Source organism: Anabrus simplex, chromosome 8 (genome assembly GCF_040414725.1).
Source record: "Anabrus simplex isolate iqAnaSimp1 chromosome 8, ASM4041472v1, whole genome shotgun sequence".
NCBI classification, from domain to species: domain Eukaryota; kingdom Metazoa; phylum Arthropoda; class Insecta; order Orthoptera; family Tettigoniidae; genus Anabrus; species Anabrus simplex.
In genome coordinates, this window is record NC_090272.1 from 130,970,083 (window position 1) to 130,998,033 (window position 27,951).

General features: G+C 39.0%; 1 protein-coding gene across 3 annotated transcripts in view; it reads left to right on the plus strand.

The window, feature by feature from the left end:
- The first annotated feature begins 2,084 nt into the window (after positions 1-2,084).
- Positions 2,085-27,951, plus strand: part of LOC136878891 (enoyl-CoA delta isomerase 1, mitochondrial) — a 204,695-nt gene continuing 178,828 nt past the window's right edge. For 2 of the 3 annotated variants that reach the window (XM_067152473.2, XM_067152471.2), the window contains exon 1: positions 2,085-2,245. The gene's annotated coding sequence lies outside the window, so the exon portion shown is untranslated. Of the gene's footprint in view, positions 2,290-27,951 lie in introns of all 3 variants that reach the window. The other variant, XM_067152472.2, reaches the window with a different exon arrangement.

Consider the following 27,951-nt stretch of genomic DNA (forward strand, 5'->3'; position numbering starts at 1 on the left):
GAGGAGATATCAAGGAATGACACAGGCTACTATTTAATTATGTCAACTCACTGAAAACGCATAAATAACACGAAAACTTCACGCACAAATACACGTGCTCTTATGACAGAATCAGTAGTTCTCAGGTTACTCCGCTAGATAGAGCTCTAATCGCTGTCCCTCGATATCTCGCTGAGTGTCGCGCATTGTCTCTACTGTATTTACCGACGCACCTCTACTATGAAGAGTGTCACTGCCTCTGTCTTTCCAAATGCAGTAGAGACAATACGCGACACTCAGCGAGATATCGGGGGAAAGCTAACAGAGCTCTTTCTAGCGGAGTGACCTGAGAACTACTGATTCTGTCATAAGAGCACGTGTATTTGTGTGTGAAGTTTTTGGTGTTATTTATGCGTTTTCAGTGAGTTGACATAATTAAATAGCAGCGTGTGTTATTCCTTGATATATCTTCTCAACATGAGGGAAAAGGTATGTGCTGTGTTTGGCTGTAGTAACTACGAAGTAGAGAAGAATGCGCGGTCTTTCTTCCGTTTCCCTCGTGACAAGAACATGTAGGTAATATTGTGTTTTTCACAAAGAGGTTTTTATAGTACTTCATAATATTCTGACCTGCTCGACCCATATTTTAACTGGCTTAAAATATAATAAGCTTATTTTATTGTATAGTGCAGCAGTTAACCTTCAATACCGATGTGTTGTTGTAGGTGTGATCTATGGGTTTGATTTAATTCAGGAAAATACTTATGCATATGAGTGTGGCTGGTTGTGTTCCAAGTTACCCCATTTGGAATGCCGTAATGCGTTGTCAAGCACTGTAGACAATATGGGTGATTTAAGAAATGTACATATTTTGTTGAAACAGTATGATGATGGAAATTTGCTTTACCCTAATATAATGGTATTATGGCAAGTATTGCTTATAGGGAATGTTTTTGAGGATAAATTTATAGATTTTCTGTCTGTTATTAGGCTTCAAGTTAAAAGGAAAATTGTCCAGCTCTTAAATGTAAATTCATTGAATCATGTGTGTAAGGAATGTGCCGATATTTTTGTTGACACGTGTCATAATATGATGATACAATGCTTTTAAATGAGAAAAAAGAAAAATGTAGCCGTGAACGTTCAGGCAGGAATTCTAAAGCTAAAAAGTAATGTATAAATGAAAGATCAAGCCCTTTCACAACAGTCCATTTCACATCTTGATTATATGTCTAATTTCAGTCTTTAAATAATAACTTGTTAAATAATTTTTCATTCATTTATCCAGAATTGCTTTAGCAACTTTGAAGTTAATATCTTGGTAACACTTTCTTTCTAGACGTAATTTATTTATCCATTTTCGTATACACATTTCCACTGATATTTGAATTTGGCGCGAATTTTCAGGTCACGCCACTTGCGACTTGTCTCCCATTTTAACAAGGCTAAATCCGGAAATGTCGCGTATTTTCTCTACTGTATTTGGTCTGGCTCAACTCAACCGACGGTCCGACTCGTTGGCTGAAAGGTCAGCGTACTGGCCTTCGGTTTAGAGGCTCCCGGGTTCGATTCCCGGCCGGGTCGGGGATTTTAACCTTCATTTGGTTAATTCCAATGGCACTGTGGCTGGGTGTATGGGTTGTCTTCATCACCATTTCATCCTCATCACGACGCGCAGGTCACCTACGGGTGTCAAATAGAAAGACCTGCACGTGGCGAGCCGAACCCGTCCTGTGATATCCCGGCACTAAAAGCCATAGGACATTTTTAACTAAACCGACTTCACCCAACGTCAAGTGTTTAGCCTAAGGACTGTCGGAGGCGGATGGATGTCCGAAACCCGAAACACTCGATTGGTATGGATATGGCGAGAGATGTAGCACTCTCGCGACCTCCCCATCCGCTATGCAGGACCTTTGACGAATTGAAATGATATAAAAATATAAAAGAACTATTTGCATATCACAGATATAGATCATATACTATATAGGTTGTAGTCGCAGTAGCTCAATAATTTGATTGCGTAGTGAGTAATGGAATGTGCCCATATGACATAACAGAATACTTACAAAAATAGAATCAGCACCAAAGAGGATAGAATAGATCAGCACTACCGTACCGGTACCGGTAGTTCTTGAAGTGTGTTCGTTAAATTAAGCGAAGAGGTCAAAGGTGTATTTTTCATGATATTTCAGTTCACGTGACAGCCACAGCTGTTGAAGATATTGTTTTGCGACTACAGGGCACACCACACGTCTCACGTCTTGTGAGTTGTGGGATCGAAATAGTTGTTTAAACTTGATACCTATTGTAATTTGACTTATGAAACAATATAGACAAGAAAGAAGTTGTATTTATTAGCATAGTTTTAATGTTTTTGTTTGAATTTATTATTTTGCTTTACTAGGTTAGGTGGGCCGATGACCTAGATGTTAGGCCCCTTTAAACAACAAGCATAGGTTAGGGTTGACAAGGTAAAATCAGAACATTTCTCCGGAACTAATATAATACCTCGGTTTATAGTACATTTCTCCATTTACTGTCAGAACGAAGTTTCGGAGAAAAAGGAGCTAGGCCTGCGACGTTCCTTTTATTTCGTTTTTTAAGTAGAGCTGTTTGATCCTGCCTGAACACTGATTGTATTTTCCTGTCTGCTTTCATTTTTACACCTCAGTGATAGTTTTATTGATATAGTCTATTCTTAGTTGGTACATTAACTTTAAAATTGAAAGTTGGGCAGTAACACATTCCAGTTTAATGCTGTACAGTTTAAATTATACTGTAGATTCTTGAACAATTGAATGTGGTTCACTGCTTTTGAAGAAGTTGATATACAGAGTCAGAGTAAGAAGTAGTCATGTAGGCCTATATAAAGACAGGTACGGTACATCGAATGGAACTCTTAACAGGGCTAACACAATGACAAATCAGTGTGAAAAGAGGGAAAAATAAAAAGAAGGCACAGATGGACTGGGGCAATATCCCCATCTTCATGCACTGCCATTTTTACACAGATCTGAACACAGGAAAATGGAAGATACATCATTTAAAGTTCAATATTAGTCTTCTTAGTCTTATTCGGCGCTACAGTCCTTGAAGGACCTGGGCCTTGTCGATCACTTGTCTCCTCCAGTCATCTCTTGATGCGGTCAGCCTTCTCCAGTTCCGTATTCCTAGTCTTGTCCACTGCTTGGTCGTCGTAGTTGAGACTGTCCGGTTTCTACATGTGCTCAACATTTTCGTGACTACTTAATTTTTACATGACCAAGAAATCACCTCTGCTCACAACCAACAGGGGGTCTGCCCCTTCACAGCCTGTTGGGTAGCTGCCTTTTCTGTCGGGGATGTTCCCTTAGCCTTTGAGGATCCCTCCTCTTCCTACAAGGCAGTAGGTTGCTATTGTTAACCTCAGTTGCCAGGTGCCCCTTCCGCCAGTTCCACCGTACCAATAAATTTTATTTCTGCCTTCACTGCTGTTGAGGTCTTTACCGTAACCCTGGTTAGGGCCCCTTACATGGTACTATCGTCCGGGGCAGGCGACCCAAGGTTTTCTAAGAGGTGTTATTCCTCTATCACTCGCCATTTGGTCCTGACTTGTGACAGGCAGAGCCTGGCTTCCTCAACACAGGTCCAGCTTGGTTGGATTGTTCAATATTAGGCCTGAGTTATAAACCTTGCGCGGGGGACATTAGAATTATACCAAAGGGATAAAGAGATTAGATGAATACAAATAGTAAAAGACTAGGACTCCAGACAAACAAAAGCGGAGTTAAACAACTCATTTTTTATAGCACAGTTGAGGAAGCAGGGTCGCATGGACCCAGTAGGCGACATCATTTGGTGCTTCTATCTGATACATTGTTAACATTTTTAGTTGCGATTTAACCCAGTGCCTACGTAACTACAATAGGTCCATAAAAATGTTACCATACACATTTTTTTTTATCACACTACTGCATTAATAATAATAATAATAATAATAATAATAATAATAATAATAATAATAATAATAATAGGTACCAGAAATTAAACATTGTTCCCTAAGTGTTGGAATCATGTGTAACATTAGCATATCCACAAATTCACTAGATTTTTCTTACACATTTTCCTGAAAATCAACAGTCTGTCAAACATTTCTCATGTTAATGGCACTTTCTTTTAATTTATAAAATACCGAGCTCGATAGCTGCAGTCGCTTAAGTGTGGCCAGTATCCAGTATTCGGGAGATAGTAGGTTCGAACCCCACTGTCGGCAGCCCTGAAAATGGTTTTCCGTGGTTTCCCATTTTCACACCAGGCAAATGCTGGGGCTGTACCTTAATTAAGGCCACGGCCGCTTCCTTCCCACTCCTAGCCCTCAATTTTTGCATACACTGTCGTGCATTACAGACTACCTTTAACATGACTGTTTGGTCTTTTGACCTCTTGCCCAAGGACACTTTCAACCTCTCTTCTTGTTCTCTAATTGTATCAGCTGTGATTGTGATAGTAGAAAACTTTTTCCAGCAATAAATTATCCTATTGTCAGCTTAATTCTCTTTCGATGACAAAAGGTAGATCGGAATTTGAGGTTGAACAAGATTTTCAGTTACAGCTATCAGGAACATCCATCTAATGGCATAGTTGCTGGAATTCCGTGTTGGGTATAATGTTTCCTCACAATAAAATCATCACCATCACTCACATACAAGCAGTTCATAAAAAATGCAAGTGGCCAGTGATTTGCGTACAACTTACACATCAATCAGTCACTACTGATCTGCATTTAGGGCAGTCGCCCAGGTGGCAGGTTTTCCTAGCCTTCTCTAAAATGATTGCAAATAAATTGGGAATTTATTGAATATCTCCCTTGGTAAGTTATTATTGAACATCTCCCTTGGTAAGTTATTCCAATCCCTAACGCCACTTCCTATAAATGAATATTTGCCCCAATTTGTCCTCTTGAGTTCCAACTTTATCTTCATATTATGATGTTTCCTACTTTTAAAGACATTCGTTTACTAATATAATTCCACGCTATCTCTCCACTGGCAACTCTGAACATATCACTTAGTCGAGCACCCCTTCTCCTTTCTCCCAAGTCTTCCCAGCCCAAACTTTGCAACATTTTACGTAATGCTACTCTTTTGTCAGAAATCACCCAGAACAAATTCGAGCTGCTTTTTTTGTTTGGATTTTTTCCAGTATTTGAATCAAATAATCCTGGTGAGGGTCCCATATACTGGAACCATTCTTTAGTTGGTGCCTTACCAGAGACTTATATTACCCCAGTGAAGATCTTTCCTTATATTAACACCTAGTACTTAAATGATCCCCATCAGGCATTTTCACCCCATCAATGCAGTAATTAAAAACGAGAGGACTTTTCCTGTTTGTGGAACTCACAACCTGACTTTCAACCCTGTTTATCATCATACCATTGTCTACTCTCCATCTCACAACATTATTGAGGTCATTTTGCAGTGGCTCACAATCTTGTAACTTATTTATTACTCTGTACAGAATAACATCATCTGCAGAAAGCCTTATCTCTGATTCCACTTGTTTACTCATAATATCATTTATATTTAAGAAAACATAAAGGTCCAATAATACTGCCTTAAGGAATTCCCCTCTTAATTATTACAGGGTCAGAGAAAGTTTTGCCTACTCTAATTTTCTGAGTTTTATTTTGTAAAAAATAGTCACCCATTCAGTCACTCTTTTTTCTAGTCCAGTTGCACTCATTTTTGCCAGTAGTCTTCCATGATCTACCCTATCAAATGCCTTATATAGGTCAATCACGGTACAATCCATTTGATCTGAATCCAAGATATTTGGTATATATTGCTGGAATCCTACATGCTGAGCTTCACTGGAATAACCTTTCCTAAAACCAAACTACCTTCTATCAAACCAGTTATTAATTTTGCAGACGTCTTAATATAATCAGTAAGAATGCTTTCCCAAAGCTTACATTCAATGCATGTCAAACTGGCTGGCCTGTAATTTTCATCTTTATGTCTTATCACCCTTTCCTTTGTACACAGGGGGCTACTATAGCAACTCTCCATTCATTTTGTATAGCTCCTTCATGCAAACAATAATCAAATAAGTACTTCAGATATGGTACTATATCCCAACCCATTGTCTTTAGTTTATCCCCAGTAATCTTGTCAATTCTAGCTACTCCATATGTATGCACATTTGATCCTTTTGTATCGTTATAGTAGAGTATCATTGTTTACTTATTGTGCTGCTCTCCAATCGTGTGGTTTCAAAGTACATTGAGGAGAGGAGTATCATTGACTTAACATTGGATACCAAGGTAGAGTTGATGATGAATCCAAACCCTGATGACACAGTAAAAGTTTTTAATGGAGTGCCTTGGGAACAGACTTTTAACAAATTTAATACGGAACTGGAAAAGAAAAGAAAAGGAAAAAAAAAAAAAAGGTTGAATAGTAACTTTCTGACTCCAGATGAAAATAAGGCCTAATACATTGCCTTTTCACACAGTAAAACATTGCATTCCCCAGACTACTTAAAAAGGTAAATCCATGAGAACAAATGTTCAAAAAATGATTGTAGTTGCAACGAAGTGCAGAAAACAACCCACATTAAATAAGTAGGTATTAGTGTTGGCTACTGAGTGTATGATTCAAAGCAGTGTATCAGTTCATTCAAGTGTCCATTTGAATTGATTCACAGGAATGGCAAGCTCACGCACAATATTCAGCTGACTCACAGCAGACAGTGCTGAGTGGCTCTCACGGATCAGTGAGACACAACACACACATGGTTCATTATTGGTACACTGGACATTGGCGGGGAGCTGAACGTCTGCTACAACGAGACATACAGGGACATGGCACATTGGAAGAATTGCACGCAGTCACGGATCAGTGAGACAACACACACACGGTTCATTATCGGTACACTGGACATTGGCGGGGAGCCGAACTTCCGCCGCAGCTATACACACATAGCCGTGGCACATTGAAATAATCGTACGCTATGACGGACTCTCGCGCTCAGCTTATTTGAAAATAATACCCACTTAACATTCACTGTCCTTTTCTTACAGGGAGGTTTAAATAATAGATGGATTTATTTGCAGTGTTAAAAAAAAGGTAGTCAAAATATAATTCCAAAGTACCTAGCTTGTAAGTAGGTAGACTGTTAGGTTATTCTATTTACCACATTAAAATAGTTTAATCAGTCAGTAATTTTATAACTAGTTGACCACTCGACAATTAATTAAATTCAGCTATCTAGCCTATCTGCCTGGCCGAATGGCTCAGACGGTTGAGGCGGTGGCCTTCTGACCACAACTTGGCAGGTTTGATCCTGGTTCAGTCCGGTGGTATTTGAAGGTGCTCAAGTACATCAGCCACATGTCGGTAGATTTACTGGCACGTAAAATAACTCCTGCGGAACAAAATTCTGCACCTCGGCGAAAACCGTAAAAGTAGTTCGTGGGACGTAAAGCCAGTATCATTATTATCTAGCCTACCTTATGAGTTATGAGTATGAGTCATGCTGATGACCACTCGAAACTGTCTGTTTTATATTGGGAAGAGCCGCTCGGTATTATCTCAGTTCGTATGTCGCATCATTGCACAATATTTCAATGATCAAATCACGAGATCACCGGTGCACGTGGACAGTGATCAAGTGAGCTGACTGATGCAAAAGCTTAAATAAAACAAGGTTTAATAAGAAAACCAGTGGGCTACTGTACTTCTCAGGTAGCCCATACAAAATATTATGATTTAAAAAATCCTCTGCTGATAGAAAAAGACATTTTCAAAGACGACCAAGCTAGTTGGCCGTGTGTTTAGGGTCGCGTAGCTATGAGCTTGCATTCAGGGAATGGTGGGTTCGAATCCTACTGTCGTCAGCCATTAAGATGGTTTTTTGTGGTTTCACATTTTCACACAAGGCAAATGTCTGGCTCCATAGCTAAATGGTTAGCATGCTGGCCTTTGGTCACAGGGGTTCCAGGTTCGATTCTCGGCAGGGTCGGGAATTTTAACCATCATTGGTTAATTTCTCTGGCACAGGGGCTGGGTGTATGTGTCGTCTTCATCATCATTTCTTCCTCATCACGATGCGCAGGTTGCCTACGGGAGTCAAATCAAAAGGCCTGCACCTGGCGAGCTGAACATGTCCCCAGACACTCCTGGCACTAAAAGCCATACGCCATTTCATTTCATTTCATTTTACGAGGCAAATGCTGGTTCTGTACCTTAATTAAGGCCAAGGCTGTTTCCTTCCCACTTCTTGCCCTTTTCCATCTCATCGTCGCCATAAGACCTATCTGTGTCGGTGCAACGTAAAGCAACTTACTTGATTTATATTTAATATGTAGGCTATTTATTTTTACATCTAATTCTGTATGTATAATTGAGTTGTTACTTTCAGAGAACTTTGGAAAACCATAAGGTAGTGTATAAAATTTGAGTTATATCAATTATTATTATTAACTACATAAGTTTTGTGCTGTAATAAGCATGTATAGTACTGCATAAGTACCTATTTTTCCTGTATTTCAATATTTAACTTATTTATTTTGTATTATGTACTTACCGAGAATATAATGAAATTTCCAAGTTCTTTGAAATCATTTAAGTGAAGACTATGCGAACAATTGATAGGGAATTTCCCACCTGCGCGACAGCTTTAAATGCAGATCACTGATGATTTTGTGTACAAATATTTTTCATCTAACTCTATATTGTTATTTAATGGAGTTGTCACTGTGGGGGGGAGAAGGCTTTTTAACATCAAAACTTGATGCAAAGAAGTAGCTGCAGGAGAAACGTGAATCTGAAAGGCTAGATGATGCATAGGAAAGCAGTCCATAGAATGAAGAGTAGATGGCAGCAGCAAGCATTGAATGTTGTTGCTGCTGTCTTATCAGTACACACTACACAGATGCAATAGGGTCGATGACTAATGAGCCATGAATTGGCTCACTTTATAGTTTCAGTAACGTGAACGGAGTGATCAGTAAAATTAATCAAATATCTCATCACTAATAGGTATATTGATTGACAATGATTTGAAATGGGACTATCATACCACCTGTGTAAAGAGAAAAGTACAAACTGCTATATATATCTACTGGATTAGACGAATTGGGGCTGTACCTTAATCATGGCCACGGTCACTTCCTATTTCTTACTCCTAGATCTTTCCTACCCCGTCATTGCCCTAAGACACATCTGTGTTGGTGAGATGTAAAGAAGAAAAAAATATAGTGGCTGGTGGCAATGGATATGCTTAAAAGTGAGGATGTTTCAATTTCTGATTGGACTGTCCAGTTTTTAAAATTAGTTTTGAAGTAGTGTTCAGCACCCAATGAAAGGAAAGTACCCCCGAAATGATGATGCCAACCCAATTAATAACCCTGGTGATGCTAAGCCTTTCATTCTGCAAACTCTTAAAACATAAGGCCGCGTGCACACCGAGCGCGCTTCGCATAGTGTGTCGCGTGTTGCTCAACGCTAAGCATAACCAGTGCTTTGTTCGTAATCCAGGTGTTCACACCGTCCGCGCTCTGCTGCGCTGAACGCCTATCTTACAGTTAAGCGAAGCGCCAGACAACGCGGAGTGTTGGTTAATTGCTTAGCGTTACCTAGCTGTTTCTGAATCTATGGAAGAAGAAATTATGCAGTGTTTCAAAGAGAATAAATATGGAACCCAAGACACAAAAACTATAAAAATGCAACTGTTTTGCAAAATAAGTGGACTTAAGTATCTACAACAGTTGTATCGCATTCCTACAGTAAACATATATACAGTAATATTACTTCTACTGTCACACTTTACTGAGCTTAACATTGTGACAGGATGAAATTGGGTATGGATTTTAGTGTAGGAAGTGTCTGAGGAGAAGTTCGGCTTACCAGGTGCAGGTCTTTTGAATTGACGCCCGTAGATGACCTGCATTATGATGAGGATGAAATGATTATAAATACAAACATACACCCAGCCCCCGTGCCAATGCAATTTACTAATTATGATTACAATTCCCGACTCTGCCGGGAATCGAACCCGGGACTCTGTGACCAAAGGCCAGTACGGTAACCATTTAGCCATGTAGCCGGACACTTTGTGACATAGAATCTCCCAGACTCTGTCATATCGGTTTATAATTTTGCCAATGGAAAGTGGTAACATGAAGAATATCTATCACTCTGCAGGCTAGTAGTGGGCTTGGAAGTAAATATTTCTGTTTATTAATTATATTTGTCACACATTTACTCCACTTTTGTTACGATGATTAATTATGTATGCTGATTGTAACAATATTGCAAAATACTATTTATAATTATTATATAAAGAGTGTGATTTAGCCAGAAATTTAATTTCCACGTGTTTGCTACACAGTGCTCCTAGATAATTCGGAAAATTAAATTTCTCCCAATACTTCTCTGCTACTTGACGCCACATTTCAGTTGCAGGGTTTGGAAGGTCAAAGGTATTCTTTGTCATTCTTAAGTAATCATAAAATTTATCGCGATAAAGTCTTGCATCTCTGTGCAAACGATGGAATTCTCTGAAAGTAATTCGTTCTTCATTAAATTCATGAACCCACTTTCAATTCTTTTTCCTAATTTTCAATTTTAGGTAACTGTTATCCATCAGTAAACTGTTTCTAGTGTACTTGGATAACGGCATTAGTTTGTGACCACCCTAAAACGCCTCGCACCAAACTAAGCTGAGAGCACGGCGTAGAGTTTTCGGTGTGAACAGCAAGCACGCCTTGCGCTATGCATTGCATTCCACGCTACACGCGACACACTATGCGAAGCGCGCTCGGTGTGCACGCAGCCTAAGTTGACATATGGCATAGCAACACCTCACACAATGATGGTAAAGTTAGTAATGAAACATTAAGACACTAAAGATATAAATTAATAGGTGTTTTCCCAGGGAGAAATATGAATGCAAAAACTACTGACTCTTACTACAGATGTATTAATGTACATGGATGAGTTTCAGTTTGATGTAGTCTGCTTGATATCAGATAACCACAACATGAATCGGAAGATGTTTGAGCTCTTGGGGTGGTTGTGCTCTAAAACCCTGCATTGCAAACCCAGCTAATCCCTCCAAGTCACTATTTCTTCTGTGTGACCGTGAACATATATCAGTGAACTCTAATAGATACTCAAATAGATACTGTTTCATCAGCATATTTGGCAAGTCAACTCGCTAAATTCTCCAGTTTGCTCCATCTGTCACCCATAGGTTGTATTCACTCTAAGATCCAGCCAAATTTTTTTTGCTGGCAAGCACAGATTCTTGTAAAATACACTTGCCTCTAAATCACCCAAACAGTAGTTAGTTGTATGAGATGCATTGCCATAGTTCGACTTTCAACTCAGAACATGGCACCATTTCAAAATGAACACATTCTCACATTATTGTGTACAATTACAGATTCTAAATGTCCACTGACTCGTATAAATACACTAGCGCACTTAAATTTTGCAATAATATTTATCGCTGGCCTTCATGAAATTACACAGATTGCAAAAGGAAACAAAGAACCTACATTTTGAACATGCACAGCCACTCAAATCACCATCGTGGAACAATTGAGAGTAGTGTGAAGGTCTGAGCATTGGTGTTGGTCTTGGTTACACCTTGGATGGTTCTGGTCAGAATGCTTAGCTTGTCTCTAAAACAAAACAAAAAAAACTAGCTAGCTTTCACTCCACCTCTTCGGAATTCCTACCTTTTGCAGCGATTGTGGTGTCACCTGCATAGATGAAGCTGCTTGTCTCTAGATGGTCGGGCTGATCATTTATATAGATGGTATATAATATTGGGGACAACATGCTGCTCTGAGGTAGTCTCAGTTTTTCTTCCCTTGCGTACATTCATTAGTCGTATGAGTCGTATGTCCTTGGTGATGTTATACAGTTGGACTATGAGCTTCGTATGGTTCATTGAGATCTATGAAGGCTACACTAGTGACCAGAGTTTTTTCTCATATACATCTTTGATATGCTGGTTAAGAGTCAGAACTTGGTTGCAGCATGATTTTCCAGGCCTGAATCCAGCTTGTTTTGGAATTAGTGATGAAATTTTTTCAAGGATCATCCTTTGAATACCTTGTAGTTGTGGCAAAGGAGAGACACATGATTTAAGTTCTTTGCATCCGTTGTTCCTTACTGAGTCATTAGAATTAGAAAAACGTCTTCCCACAAGCCACCACTTGTGCTTTCCCCCCACAGCCTCAGAAAATCCAGTTTACACACCTATTCATCATCTACAACAGCCAGTGGATTGTTTGCAGCCCGAAGTCTTTGATTTGTTCTGTAATGAGGTCATCGGCGCCCACACCTTCATGAGCTTGACGGTATATTCCAGTTCAGCTTAGGTGAAGAATACAAAAAACAAAAGATACAATTGAAAGGCAGCTGGGGTTGATAAGATTTCTGGGGATATATTAAAGGCTGTGTGTTGGGATATAGTACCATATCTGAAATGCTTATTTGATTACTTTTTACATGAAGGAGCTATACCAAATGAATGGAGAGTTGCAATAGTAGTCCCAGAGTACAAGGGAAAGGGTGACAAACATAAAGCGGAAAATTACAGGCCAGTCAGCTTGATGTGTAGTTTGTAAGCTCTGGGAAAGCATTCATTCTGATTACATTAGACACGTTTGCAAAATTACTAACTGGTTAGATAAAACGCCGTTCAGGTTTAGGAAAAGTTATTCTGGTGAAGCTCAACTTGTAGGATTCCTGCAAGCTATAGCAGATATTTTATATTCAGGAGAACCGGGTGAGTTGGCCATGCGGTTAGGGGCGATCTAACCATGATGGAACAATCCCAGCTTCCTTCCTAACCACATCATTCCTTAACTTGTTCAGTTTGTTTTTTGAATTGTGGATCTAAGGAACTTCATCTGGGATGCCTGCAACCTTGATGAGTCTTTCTTAGTGAGGGTGCAGGTTTCAATACCATAGGTTAAGATTGGTATGAAGTACTGATTGAACATCACCAGCTTTGATTTTGTTGGTACTTTGGGGTCCCAGAGGAGTGTCCGTACTTGCTCGTAAAAGTGAGAGCTCTTCTGCACTCCATTTGCCACCTCCTTTGTGGCTAGTGTATCTCGAGATATTGCACAGCTGAGGTATGTAAAGCTTTGCACACTTTCTAGTAGATGGTTTTCTAGCATGATGTTCGCTGGTCATCCCTCTGTTTATTGCCATCACTACTGTTTTGAGTTCACTTATCTTGAGATTGAACTCCTGGAACTTAACTTCCATTCATTGAGTCTCGACTGTACTTGTTCCTCAGTTTCTCCCTAGATCATAACATCATCAGCAAAGGCCGTTGCATTTAGTTCACCAGAGGTTTTCTTGATGTTCTTCATTATGTCATCCATGATGGTGATAAACAATAATGGGGTTAGTGCACTGCCTTGCTGGACTCCACTTTCGATCTTGAACCAGGATGAATGTCCGTCGCACACAGCTGGTACAGTTCTCATACAACATCTGAACTTTCCTTACCAGTCCCTCTGGCACAATCCTTTTTCTCAGGCATTCCCATATCTTCTCTCTTGCTATGCTGTCATATGCCTTCTCAATGTCAAGGAAAACCATAAACACATCTTTGCCTTTTTCCCAATATTTTTCCATTAACATACAGACACTGAAGATTAGGTCTGTTGTGGACCTGTAAAGCCTGAAGCCATACTGTTCCTCTTCAAACTGTGGCTCTAAGATGACTCACAATCTGCTCTCTAAGATTTCCTTAAGAATCTTAAGCCCATGAGAAAGGAGTGTTATTTCCCCTGTATTTGGAGCATTTTCGGTGATTTCCTTTTTTAAACAGCAGGATAATCACACTCCTCCTCCAATCAGTAGCTATCTTATCATCTTTCCAAACTGCATTGAGCACTCTGTGTAGCCACTGTAAACTCTGGACTCGTGCTGCTTTAATCATGTTCATGCTGACTTCGATTCCTGGAGATTTCCCTTGTGGCATCTTCTTAAGGGCTGCTTCTGTTTCTGTCCGTGTAATGGGAGGTTCCTCTGTGCAAGTTTCAACAGCCTTTTTTTTTAATTTTTTTTCTTCTCTGATATGCTTCTGTCCTGTTCAATAAGTGATCAAAATTATTCCTCAGAACCTCTCTGATGTCCCCTTCTTTCCTGTCCAGGTTTCCGTTAGGATACTTAATTTATTTGATGGTTTCATCTGAATTCCTTTTGTTTTTGATCACTCTAACAATAGTTTCATATTGCCTCTGCTGTCTTCCTTCAATTTTTGAGTAAATTTCTCCCAGCACTTTATCTTCTCCTCTTCTACTACTCTTTTAACTCTCAATTTCTTGTCCCGGTAAACTTGTTCGAGGTCTCTGATCTTCCCTTTGTTCCTTACCTGTTCTGACTTAGATTTCTCTCTATCTTGTTCTTATTTTGCCATGTTCCTTTCCTTTAGTGAGGATCTTATTCTTTTATTCCACCAGGGTGTCTCTTTTTCTCTTACTCTCACACTTGTCTTCCTGCAAACCTCTATTACTTCTTTTGTCAAGGTGCTTTTAAATCTTGTCTACTCTACCTCACCACTCTCCACTTCTTCTGTAGGCAGTTGTCCTCCTATACGGTCCTGATAGTCAGTCTTTTTTCCAGTCTGTTGTAGTTCCTACACTTTAATCTTAGGTACAAGGGTAATCCCAAAAATAAGGTCTCCTGTCTTTTTTATAAATACAGAACTCTGTTCATGTGGCTTTTGGTAATTATATTGGAAATTATATTGTTATATTATTGTATTGTTTCCCGCGCTCGCATATAAACATGTGCACACCGCACTGAGGCACTCAGTCTTGGCTTGGCAGCCGTTGAGAATGGAGCTTCCATTGGATGTTACCGTGAAGTGCGCGCAGTTATTCAGTTTTTGAACACAAAACGTACTGAACTGATTGAAATCCATCGCCAATTGACGGAAGTGTATGGTGAGTCGTGCATGGATGTCAAAAATGTTCATAAGTGGTGTAGAGAGTTTGCAGCCGGTCGGACTGAAATTCACCACGAACGAACAAAGGAGCGGGAGACGGTCAGTTTCTGTCGAGACAGTTGTGAAGGTTGAGCAAATCATGCGTGAATATTGGTGGATCACCCTGGATGATCTCTGCACTTTGGTTTCTGAGGTTTCCCGAAGCACCACTCACAACTTCCTGAACAGCATGGCGGTGAGCTGGTATGACATGGGCATACAAAAACTGTCACAGCATCTGCAAAAATACATTGACCAAAATGGTGATTATGTAGAAAAATAGCTAAATGTTGAAGCTGTAAATGATGTAAACCATTGTACAAATAAACAGTTCTATGTATTTATAAAAAATAGGAGACCTTATTTTTGGGGATTACCTTCGTAATTTCCTGGTTGTTATCTGTGGTACATTAATACATTTCAGATCTGCTAATAAAAACCGGTGGTCACTATTGAGGTTCTCACTTGGAATCACCTTGACATCAGTCACAAGTATACTTCTTTCTTTATCTGTAATGACATAGTCAATGACCGTCTTGCTCTTTCCATCCCAGCTGTAACGGGTGATTTTGTGACTGACTCTTTTGTTGAACCAACTGTCTTTTACTACCAAACAGTTTCTTATGCGGAAGTCTAGGAGATGTTCCCCTTCTGAATTCCTTCTCCCATAGCCATGTCTGTCCCAAGCAGTGTGTTGAGGTCCCCGATGATGATTGCACTCTCTTCATTGATGGTCTCTTCTAGGTCTTCGAGAAACTTGTTCTTTTCATCTTGACTGCAACCCGTCTGAGGGGCATACACTTGCACCAGTGTCAGCTTCTCTTTCCCAAGGTGGACTGTTGCCTTTATAATCCTCTCATTGATGTATTGGATCTCTGTAATACTATCTAACTCTTTAGACAATATCAATCCTACTCCATTTCTCATCTCTATTGTTACCATTCCAGTAGAGGGTATAGTTTTTCCTCAACTCTTTCTTCCCTTTACCTTTCTATTTAGTTTCACTCAGTCCTAGGAGTGATATTTTCCTTCTCTCCATGATGTTCACTAACTCTTCACACTTCCCGCTCAAACTCAGTACATTGATTTTCCTGTTCAAGTGTGTTGTCTTCTCTGGGGTTGTTGCACAATCGCAAGGCTTGGCCTATCATCAGGCTGTAAGTCATCATACCTGGTGTGGGTCTGCGGGTGCTGTTGTCTACTCTGAGTTCTTTGTTTGGATCCGAGGCTCGTATAAGTGTTAAAAGCGATTGCAGTTACTCTCCAACTGACTTGCTAAGTTAGAGAAGATTTTCTGTCAGGGTTATCTCTCTTAGCCTTTAGCAGTCACCTGCCACATCTGCAAGGCAGCAGCTTTCGATTGAATTTATGTGTCATTTCCTACACAATGGCTTCAACAAGCCCCCTAAGGGTAAAATCCTCTGCCCATAGCCATTGGTTCTCCCTTAGTTTGCCAGGTTTGGTAACAACCGCCCAACCCTCGGCCAGACAGTCACAGGTAGTACCGTCTACTGTCGCATATGGTAGCAGGATGTACCTGACCTGGCAGAATCATCATAGCGACTATTTTCAACCTTACATTACAAGGTCATCCTCAGCCATTTTGTGTCAAATAGGTGGACCTTTTCCTATCTTATTATATGTATATTATACCCTATGTGAAGCGTGAGAAACACAGGTTACATGATGGGAGATTCGTATGAAACAGAAGTTTCAGCTGTCCAAATGCTGAGATCAGGTGTGGTGCCTGGTCAGTAACAACTTGCCATATTTTCTTGTACAGTATTCCCGAGGGTCGGAGTTTGCAGTAGCAATCATTGGAACTCTGCGTGACGGCGAAGAGTTGACTATAGCTGTTTGCTCTCCTGAGAGCAACACAAGGATATTCACCACTGCTCTAAGACAGTATTGGGTGTTTCATCCAAAATAAAGCAAAAGGGTCCTCTCCTATTATCTCTAACATTTTCCACATTGGCTTCGTATGTTGTAGTGATGGGATATTTAATTCATTTTACTAAATTGATTCATTTGATTCTGTTCATGTAACTGAATCGATCCAGTGATCCGATTCACAACACATTAGAGTCCCCATTTCTATAACATAGTGTAGTGTGTACAGACAGACAACAACAACAGCATACAGTGCTCACTGCTGCCATCTGTTCTTCATTCTATGAACTGCTTTTCTCTGCGTCATCCAGCTTTAAGATTCAGGTTTCTCCTGAACCTACTTCTTCCCATCAAGTTTTGATGTTACAAAGCCTTTCCCCCTCACAGTGACAACTGCATTAAATAAGTATATAGAATTAGATGGAAAAATATCTGTACACACAGTCATCAATGATCTTGGATTTTGGGCTGTCACCCAGGTGGCAGATTTCCTTTCAATTGTTTGCCCAGTCTTTTCTTATATGGTTTCAGAGAATTTGTGAATTCCACTGTATTCACATTTTTCTGATTCAACACCATTTTAGTTAAGTTATTTGCATCATTGGGCTCACTTACTCGCTGTGCACGTACACCAGCAATCTCATGATTTGCTGATTGAATTCTTGTGCAGTAATGCAATGTACAAACTGAGAGAATACTGAACAGTTCTTCTCCAAATAAAACAGATAATTTTGAGAAGTCATGAGCATGACTCACAGTCTAGTTTCATAGGCTAGAGAGCTAAGTTGAATTAATTGTCAAATGTCAAGTAAGTTATAATACTAAGATTCATTAAACTAATAAATAGAATAACCTAACGGCCTGCCTACTTACTAGCTACTTTGAAATTAGGCCTATTTTTTACTACTTTTTTAACACTGCAAATAAATCAAGCTATTATTTAAACCTCCTTGCAAGAAGAGGGCAGTGAATGCAAATGGGTGTTATTTTAAAATGAGCTGACAGCGAGAGTCTGTTATAGCGTGTGATTCTTTCAGTGAGTCATGGCTCTGTATGTCTCATCCGCACCGGTAGTTTGGCTCCCCGCCAATGTCCAGTGTTTCCATAATGAACCATGTGTGTGTCACTGATCCATGAGTGTGCCACTCAGCTCTGTGTGCTGCAAGTCAGCTGAATCGTGTGCCATGAGCTTGCTGTTGCTGCGATTTGATTCACTTGGACTGTTGAATGAATTGATATACTACTTTGAATCATACATTCAGTAGCTACAAGTAATTCCTTCTCAGGGTACTTTGATCCAGGACAGATTTTGCTGTGAAATTTTAAAAGAAATTCTTCATTGAAATCGTATTTACTTTGTGAACGGGAATGCCGCTTTGTACAAAAGCAGCTGAGGAAGGTATTCCATTTCTTGCTGTTCTCTTCTGCCTTCTGCAAAGATGTCTGTATGAATGACTTTGTCAACATTTTCCTGCAAAGTTATTTATTTCTCACCGGACAAAAAAAAAAGCTACCCCTGGAGAAATCATTACAAGCATCATTTAATACCATGTAACTCCGCCTCTGGACTTGATAACCACCTAGATTCGGTTAGGATGAGTCCACAAGGTTGTGCTGGTACATCGCATCCAGGTTAAGCCACTTGCTGAGAATTTGATTGCACAATTCCACCAAATTGCGGGGATGCTGATGTCAGCATTTTACTCACTGTTCCAACATGTCCCACAGATTTTCAATGGGGTTCAAGTCAAGTGTTTTTCCAGGCCAATCGAGAGATGTAATAGAGAGGGGGAGTATTCATAAAACCAGTCTCATATGCATCCAGCCCGATGAACTTTGCTGTTGTCATCTTGAAAAATCGGGGTATCAATAATATATTCAGAAGTTGACTGAAAGGCAACACTTGATCATCCAGAAGTTTTAAATAAACATGCTGCTTCATCTTAATGGTCACGTCAGTGAGCAGGGCCCAATCCATGATACGAAAAACACCCCCAAAACATCACAGCCGCACCTCTGGCTTGAATCTGACTTTACACACATCCAGGATGAAATGCTTCATTTGGCCTTTGGTGCACTCGATGATGTTTGTCATTGGAATACAGGCAAAAGTGTTATTCACCAGACCACATTACATTCTGCCAGTTTGCTACTGTCCATGTTCGATGATTTCTAGCCCGTTGAAGGCGAGTAGATTTATATGCCTATGTGAGCAGTGGCCTCTTGCGAGGGGAATGAGTTCAAATGTTCATTGCATGCAGTTCCCGTCACAATGTTTTATCGTTAACAGGTTGGGATGGACCTTCATTCACTGACTGTATCAATTCCTATTGGGTTTGGATGCGATTTTGATTCACAAGCCATAAAACGCATCTGCAGTCCCTCTCCTCTTTCGACCACAATTCTAACATCATGTTTCGTGGCCATATGTAGTACACCACTGCTTGTAGACATGTTGAACAGTCCACTGCAAAACACTAACAAATCCAGCACCTTCATGCACACACACATGATCAAACACGATTGGATCTTTTTGCCACTCTGTCACATCCTTACGTCTACCCATGTTGACATATACTGTCTGAAACATCAATGTTTCACTGATCGCTACTACCTTATGCTAATAATGTAGAGTATGCTCACATACAGGCAGTGCACATGTGGTTGAGCATGGGACTTGTTCACTGCACCATCTGTACAGGCTTAATGATCCAGCTGTGTGTGCATACTAGGGTGACTAATTTTTTTGTCCAGTGAGCTTATAGTATATTGAAGATGTTGAACTATTCTGTCTTTTATATTTTCCATCTGTCTTAATACTGACATTACACAAGGATCAGCGAATAATCTTTCAATGAAATTGTCCTTGAAATAGCTTAATGAATTCCGTAGCTGGCTACTGCTTGGAGCTGCCTTTTTCAGTTTTCTTTACATACACTGTCACAGCATGAAGTTTGAACTGATTATAAATTAGTTCATATAGTGGTCGAAATCTAGTAAAGAATTCCAACAAATTATATTGATTTTTTTTTTTTTGGTATGCTTCTGATCTGACCTCGTGCAACAAGTTTCACTGGAAGAGTTCAACTGTGATTTCAAACAGTATTTCCACAGGACCTTATAGCGTGGGTGACAGTTTAATGTGTGTATGCACAAGCTTTCTATATCTCCTGTTGGGCTGTGTGGCTCAGACGGTTGAAGCACTGGCCTTCTGATCCCAACTTGGCAGGTTCGATCCTGGCTCAGTCCAGTGGTATCTGAAGGTGCTCAGATACGTCAGCCTCATGTCGGTAGATTTACTGGCATGCCAAAGAACTCCTGCGGGACTAAATTCTGGCACCTCAACATCTCCAAAAACTGTAAAAATAGTCAGTGGGGCGTAAAGCCAATAACTTTATTGTTATTATTATCATCTACTCTTGTTCATACGCTTTCTATAAGTAACTGTTCTCATTGGCACATGTAGTCAATTTTCATATGACAGGTTTAAATAATTGATGCCCGATGGAGCACAAAAATATAAACCTTTCCTCTTTGTTTTCAGTAGCCTTCTGACATCTGTAGGAATGCAGTGGAATCAGAAGATGAACAATAAATATCGTAAGCCATTTTTCCCTTGTCTCAGGAAGTTGTAACCTTGTAGTGGGTTAATAACAAATATAAAAAAAAAAAAAAGGTAATCATATTTATGCATGATAAACAATTACAATTGACATAGAATCAAATGACAACTAATAACAAAGATGTGGAAATGCAAAGGCCCTACTAGGAGTGATTTATAAGCTTTTGTGGACTTACATTCAATAAAAGATAATAGTTCTAGAGAGAACAATATTTATTCCCACTTAGGGTCGGTTTTACCACCTATGGGTAAAGTAGCTCGTAACTTGCCCTCCGCATAAAAGGATATTCCCGTTCGACCACTCCTAGGTAGCACTATCGGCAGCATAAATCGTAGTTACCCGGCGCGTAATTCATCGGCCACTTCAAGGGCCTGATAAGACTTTACCTGCCGGGCAAATTTTGTGAGCTGAACATTATTAGCTGTATTTCTGGTGACATACAGCTTAAGTTAGCTTAGTATATTGATAACAGCATGATACCATAACAGCGATCGATATTATATTGCAGAATTTTGAACATTAATGCTTCCCTGCAATGGTCACACCAGCCTCACGCATCAGCAGCGTCGGAGACACATTCTATATATCAAGCTTTTGCAAAGAAGCTATACCAAGTATATAAAATCAAAACCTGTTTGGATATCATCTCAAATGGGTTTTAATTTTCTAATTTTAATATTTCAGTTTTCAGACACAAGCTATAAGTTACTATACGTATCTGTATTATACCAAGAGTTCTCATAGCATAGTGGCTAATGTGCTAACTTTGTAGTATCAGGTATGTGGGTTCGAGCCTTTATTATGCCGAAAATTTTTTATTTTCGTTATTAGTATTGCAGTCATCTGTATGCCTCTTTTCATACATTCTTTTGTTAATGAAAATGAAAACCTACAACCTGTTTTCCAATCTTGGACCGGGTCAGGAATGTAATGAATGAAGCAGATATAGGCTATTAGTACAATGGGGTCGCCACTCCCAAAGTGATTTATTAATGACTAATAGATGCTATGAAATGAGAATGGAGAGTGTTGCTGGAATGAAAGACGACGGGGAAAACCGGAGTACCCGGAGAAATCTTTTGTTAATAATATATTTAATTGAAATGTTTAATCACGATACTGTATTATGTTTACTGGGAAAATGCTGTATATGTGTGCTACGTATAGAAAGTGATGTTATGATCAATTCCAATCATCATTATAGTAGAAAAGCATATAGGACTGTCGGTCAGATAGCAGATTCACTATCAGTTGTTTACGTAGTCTTCTCGTAAATGATTTCAAAGAAATTGGAAACTATTCCATTCCCAAATTCCTCTTCGTATGAATGGATATGTACCCCAATTAGTTCTTTAGTTCCAACTTTATCTTTATAAAGATATAAATTAGAATGAAATGCATTATGAATAAATGGAAGCATGTGGAACTAAAGGAGGTCACAGACCTAGTTGCAAATACTTAATCAATTCATAGAAGCCTGCAGATAGAATACTCAAAGGCAATAAGTCCATAAGGAAGATGTGTGTGTGTGTGTGTGTGTGTGTGTGTGTGTGTGTGTGTGTGTGTGTGTGTGTACGTATATGGAAGTGCATAAAAGAGAGTTAAGAACAATGGCAGGGAACGAAAATAAATGTTTAAATGTAAATTAGAAAGACGAAGAGAACCTGCATACCTTTTATGACGGAGCGAGCGACTTGACCAATCTACTACGAGGATACTTTCCAAAATGCTGCCTTACATGACAGGTTATAACTGGCGTAAGAAAATGTAATATCTAGATTTTAATCCCAATTAGGTATTGATTTTGAAGCTCATAGATTAACCTCACGAAAGCTTGACATAAATTGTTGTCCATAACTCTTAAGACTTCCCTTATTAGGCTTGTTGGTGATAATCAGCAGATGCAAGCACAGAAAAACAAGACAATACAAATGAGCTTCATGCATGTAATGATAGATAGCACCTCACTCAAAAGCGAGAAGTCGCTGAAAATCAGTTTAGCCAACCCCGTATATCGGTGTCTAGGTCCGGGTAGCTACCTAGCGCTTGCGCGGAGGTGGTTGCACGCAAGCCAAAGTACCAGCTGATTTACACCCCCAGGTAGTTTATTTCCCACGTAGCTGCCAGCCATTTTACCAGCAGATGGTCGAACCGGCACTTAAAGTCAAAACCTCAAAATGAAATACAATAAAAAAATCTTACACAAACTTTGTAATAACTTAACCCATATCTACATTCAACCATATCTACATTCAACCCATATCCACATTCAAGCTACAAGAAGAGATGAATTAAGTTTTGCATGTTTAAAAATAGCTTGAAACCAAATAAAGTTCGAAAGGCAAAGGGAAACAATTTCACAGTTAATATATTAAAACTGAAACAGAATTGACTGAGGTAAGCCAGAAGGAAATGTTATATTGAAGATTACAAAATGTTATAAAAGGCTTGTCTCAACACAAGGTGAGGATGGCTGTAATTGATGAATTATTCCATCATACAATTTAAATTAAAATATTGGGTTAATAGAGTTGAACTGAGAAAGTACCTGCACATAATGTTAAGATTACATTATAATAATTTAAAATATAAGACCGATAAGAAGCAAGTGCTTACCCATATGAGTGGTAGCGATCCTAGAGCACGTCCGTTCTCCAATAGGACCAGTTATGAAAGACACCTCGTTACGGCGCATCCTCAGTGAGAGCGCGAGCGATTAGGGGAAACAGAAAAATAATGCATCAAAATTGCCTACCAATAAAAGTGGAGGATTGGCCTCGTGGAAGACTATTTACCAACAATATTTCATTGTATTTTGACCAATTAAATTAATCTTCTTTTCTTGCTGACACCAAGTTCAATTAAGAATTTCTAGAAATGTCCCAGTCTGATGCAACAGGATGCAATGCGCATCAAAATCAGCATGTGCACCACAGAGCACTCAAAAAATTTCTACATAATCTTGAAGATGAAAAAATTAAATAAATAGGTGATCTGAATTTTATAATTTGGAATAAAGCACTTTCCAACTGTCACATCCTCCTCACCTTAAATTCGAGCCAGGGCTCAACCAAAGGTAAAACACAAAGCTTGAATTTTGAGGAAAGAGTGATACTCGACACAACACTGCACATTCACAGCAGGAACGTCCATGTTTGCCTTGGTACATTTTGTAGTTGTTGTCTTCAGGTCTTGCTGATTAGGATGCAGATAAGTTGACTCGGCCACTGCCAACATAATCGACCACCATCTTTCATTACAAGTTATAAATAACCATCTTTCAGTTGAGTCGTAATGACACACGAGAATTCCACCCAGCTCACCCATGTAGCAAACTGACTGGGACCAGAGACAATGATGCGTCGCCCACATAGTTGACCTTGGGACTGGAGCAAACTTGAACACAATACAGAGCGAGCAGAAACAAGCCTCCATACCAGGCAAGACCAGCATCCATAGAAGTTTTCAATTTTTGGGTTAACGAAACAACAAAGAATTTTAAAGAAAGGTTCTCTTAGATTTTTTCGAAAACATAAATGATGATTGTATATGTTTTACTGAATCTGCTTTGAAAAGGTTTATATATACAAGTTTCAAGATAAACTTTCACCAAGTTTGGAAATGTTTTATTATAGCTCATCTGAGCGTAATCTCCCTTCACTCACTGAGGAGCTCAGAAAATCCTGGGGTAAGCACAAATTTTAGAAAAATAAAATAAGCAAAAATAAAATAATGTGCAAGGGTTTTCCTAATGATATTCAAACTTTTACACTGTCCATATACAAATTAACCTATATGGAATAAGTTACTTACAATCCTGTTATCCTTACATAACCCACTATTTACAGAAGGTAGGTAACTCTCTTACAAAGGAATACTACATACCCATGGGGATATCTTACAAACACATTAAAATTCACAAAAATACATTTACACATACTACCAGACACAATTCCACAATTCAAGTATCACAGGTCAGCATACAAGGAGAGAACAGATCTCTCTAGGTAAATTACACTACCAAACTAAACCTTCTTCACCAACTGAGGGATCAAACCTCTCTACAAATAAACACATATATATGAAAACCAAACATATATAAATTGAGTGCAAATAATTAAACTGGAACATATTCCCAATAATTATCCTAAACTAACTTGAAGTTACTAACCTTATTTTGTTACTGTGCATTCTTAATGTCCAGAAGAACAAACAACAAAAATGGGGCAGTTAAATTTTGAATGGTGCAAGCAAATCCAAATTAGAGTCACAACTTACAATTAATTTGCACCGTTGCTCGCATTACCAGTCTGATTGACCTTAGTCACTGTTTTGAGGTCAGTAAGTCACTATCCACTGCATTTATATTGAATCATATTGAATCATCAATCAATCAATCAATCAATCATTCACTACTGATCTGCATTTAGGGCAGTCACCCAGGTGGCAGATTCTCTATCTGTTGTTTTCCCAGCCTTTTCTTAAATGATTGCAAAGAAATTGGAAATTTATTGAACATATCCCTTGGTAAGTTATTCCAGTCCCTAACTCCCCTTCCTATAAACGAATATTTGCCCCAATTTGTCCTCTTGAATTCCAACTTTATCTTCATATTGTGATCTTTCCTACTTTTAAAGACACCACCCAAACTTATTCGTCTACTGATGTCCTCCCATGCCATCTCTCCACTGACAGCTCGGACACTTAGTCGAGCAGCTTGTCTCCTTTCTCCCAAGTCTTCCCAGCCCAAACTTTGCAACATTTTTGTAACACTACTCTTTTGTCGGAAATCGCCCAGAACAAATCGAGCTGCTTTTCTTTGGATTTTTTCCAGTTCCTGAATAAAGTAATCCTGGTGAGGGTCCCATACACTAAAACCATACTCTAGTTGGGGTCTCACCAGAGACAAATATGCTCTCTCCTTTACATCCTTACTACAACCCCTAAATACCCTCATAACCATGTGCAGAGATCTGTACCCTTTATTTACAATCATATTTATGTGATTACCCCAATGAAGATCTTTCCTTATATTAATATCTAGGTATTTACAATGATCCCCAAAGGAAATTTTCATCCCATCAATGCAGTAATTAAAAATGAGAGGACTTTTCCTATTTGTGAAACTCACAACCTGACTTTTATCCCCGTTTATCATCATACCATTGCCTACTGTTCATCTCACAACATTGAGGTCATTTTGCAGTTGCTCACAATCTTGTAACTTATTTATTACTCTGTACAGAATAACATCATCTGCAAAAAGCCTTATCTCTGATTTCACTTCTTTACACATATCATATCATTGATATATATAAGAAAACATAAAGGTCCAATAATACTGCCTTGAGGAATTCCCCTCTTAATTATTACAGGGACAGATAAAGCTTCACCTACTCTAATTCTATGAGTTCTATTTTCTAGAAACAGAGCCACCCATTCAGTCACTCTTTTGTCAAGTCCAGTTGCACTCATTTTTGCCAGTAGTCTCCCATGATCTACCCTCTCAAATGCCTTAGACAGGTCAATCGCGATACAGTCCAATTGGCCTCCTGAATCCAGGATATCTGCTATATCTTGCTGGAATCCTACAAGTTGGGCTTCAGTGGAATAACAAACCCAAACTGCCTTCTATCAAACCAGTTATTAATTTTGCAAACATGTCTTATATAATCAGAAAGAATGCTTTCCCAAAGCTTACATGCAATGCATGTCAAACTGACTGGCCTGTAATTTTCAGCTGTATGTCTATCACCCTTTCCTTTATACACAGGGGCTACTATAGCAACTCTCCATTCATTTGGTAAAGTTCCTTCATGCAAACAATAATCAAACAAGTACTTCAGATATGGTACTATATCCCAACCCATTGTCTTTATCAATTCCAGCTGCTGTTCTAGTTTTCAACTTTTGTATCTTACTGTAAATGTCATTGCTATCATAGGTAAATTTTAATATATTATTAGTCACCTCCTCTATCTGGACATTATCCTTGTAACCAACAATCTTTACATAGTGCTGACTGAATACTTCTGCCTTTTGAAGATCCTTGCATACACACTTCCTTTGTTCATTAATGATACCGGGAATATCCTTCTTGGAACCTGTTTCTGCCTTAAAGTACCTATACATACTCGATTTTTCACTAAAATTTGTATGGCCACCAATTATGCTTGCCATCATGTTATCCTTAGCTGACTTCCTTGCCAGATTCAATTTTCCTAGTAAGTTCCTTCAATTTCTCCTTACTTTCACAGCCATTTCTAACACACTTTCTTTCCAACCTGCACCTCCTTAGCCTCTACTTCTCTGTTATAATGTAGTGGATCTTTACCATTCCTTGCTACTTTTAAAGGTACAAACCTATTTTCACATTCCTCAACAGTTGCTTTAAACCCATCCCAGAGTCTGTTTACATTTTTATTTACCGTTTTCCACCGATCATAATTAATTAAAAACTCCCTCATGCCTGTTTTATCAGCCATATGGTACTGTCTAATAGTCCTGATTTTAATCTCTTCCTTTCTTTCACATTTATTTTTAATTACCACAAAAACAGCTTCGTGATCACTAATACCATCTATTACTTCTGTTTCTCTATAGAGCTCATCTGGTTTTACCAGCACCACATCCAGAATATTCTTCCCTCTAGTTGGTTCCATCACTTTCTGAATCAGGTGCCTTTCCCATATTAACTTATTTGCCATTTGTTGGTCATGCTTCCTGGCATTTGCATTACCTTCCCAATTGGCATTTGGTAAATTGAGATCACCCACTACAATCACGTTCCTTTCCTTATCGTTTCCCTCATAGCTGATTATCTTATCAAATAATTCTGAATCAGCATCTGCGCTACCCTTTCCTGGTCTGTACACTCCAAAGACATCAAGTTGCCTATTATTTTTAGAGAGTAGCCTTACCCCTAGAATTTCGTGTTTGTCATCTTTAACTTATGTAGTGTACTGAACTTTAAACAAAACGTTACTGATACATTTTAATATTACCTTGCACGTGTCATAAACACAAACAAGAAAATGCAATTTCCACTAGGAGATTGCCAAACATAAGATAACATTGACAAGTTAATAGGGCTGTGACATATTCAATGGAAAATATTTCTAGAATAATATAGAAGTGCACATATCAAAAATCTGACTTACACTGATTAAAAAATAGAAAAGGGCAATAATAGCCTAAAACCTTCATACCAGCAAAATATCAGAAAGACACACTATGTGTACAATGTATATCCATCATCCATAAACTAACTACACAATGTTAGACACAATAAAATTACACGGGCCAGACTGAGTGCCGCAGAGAGTTGAGGCACTGGCCTTCTGACCCCAGCTTGGCAGGTTCGATCCTGGCTCAGTCCGGTAGTATGTGAAGGTGCTCAAATACATCAGAATTGTGTCGGTAGATTTACTGGCACATAAAAGAACTGCTG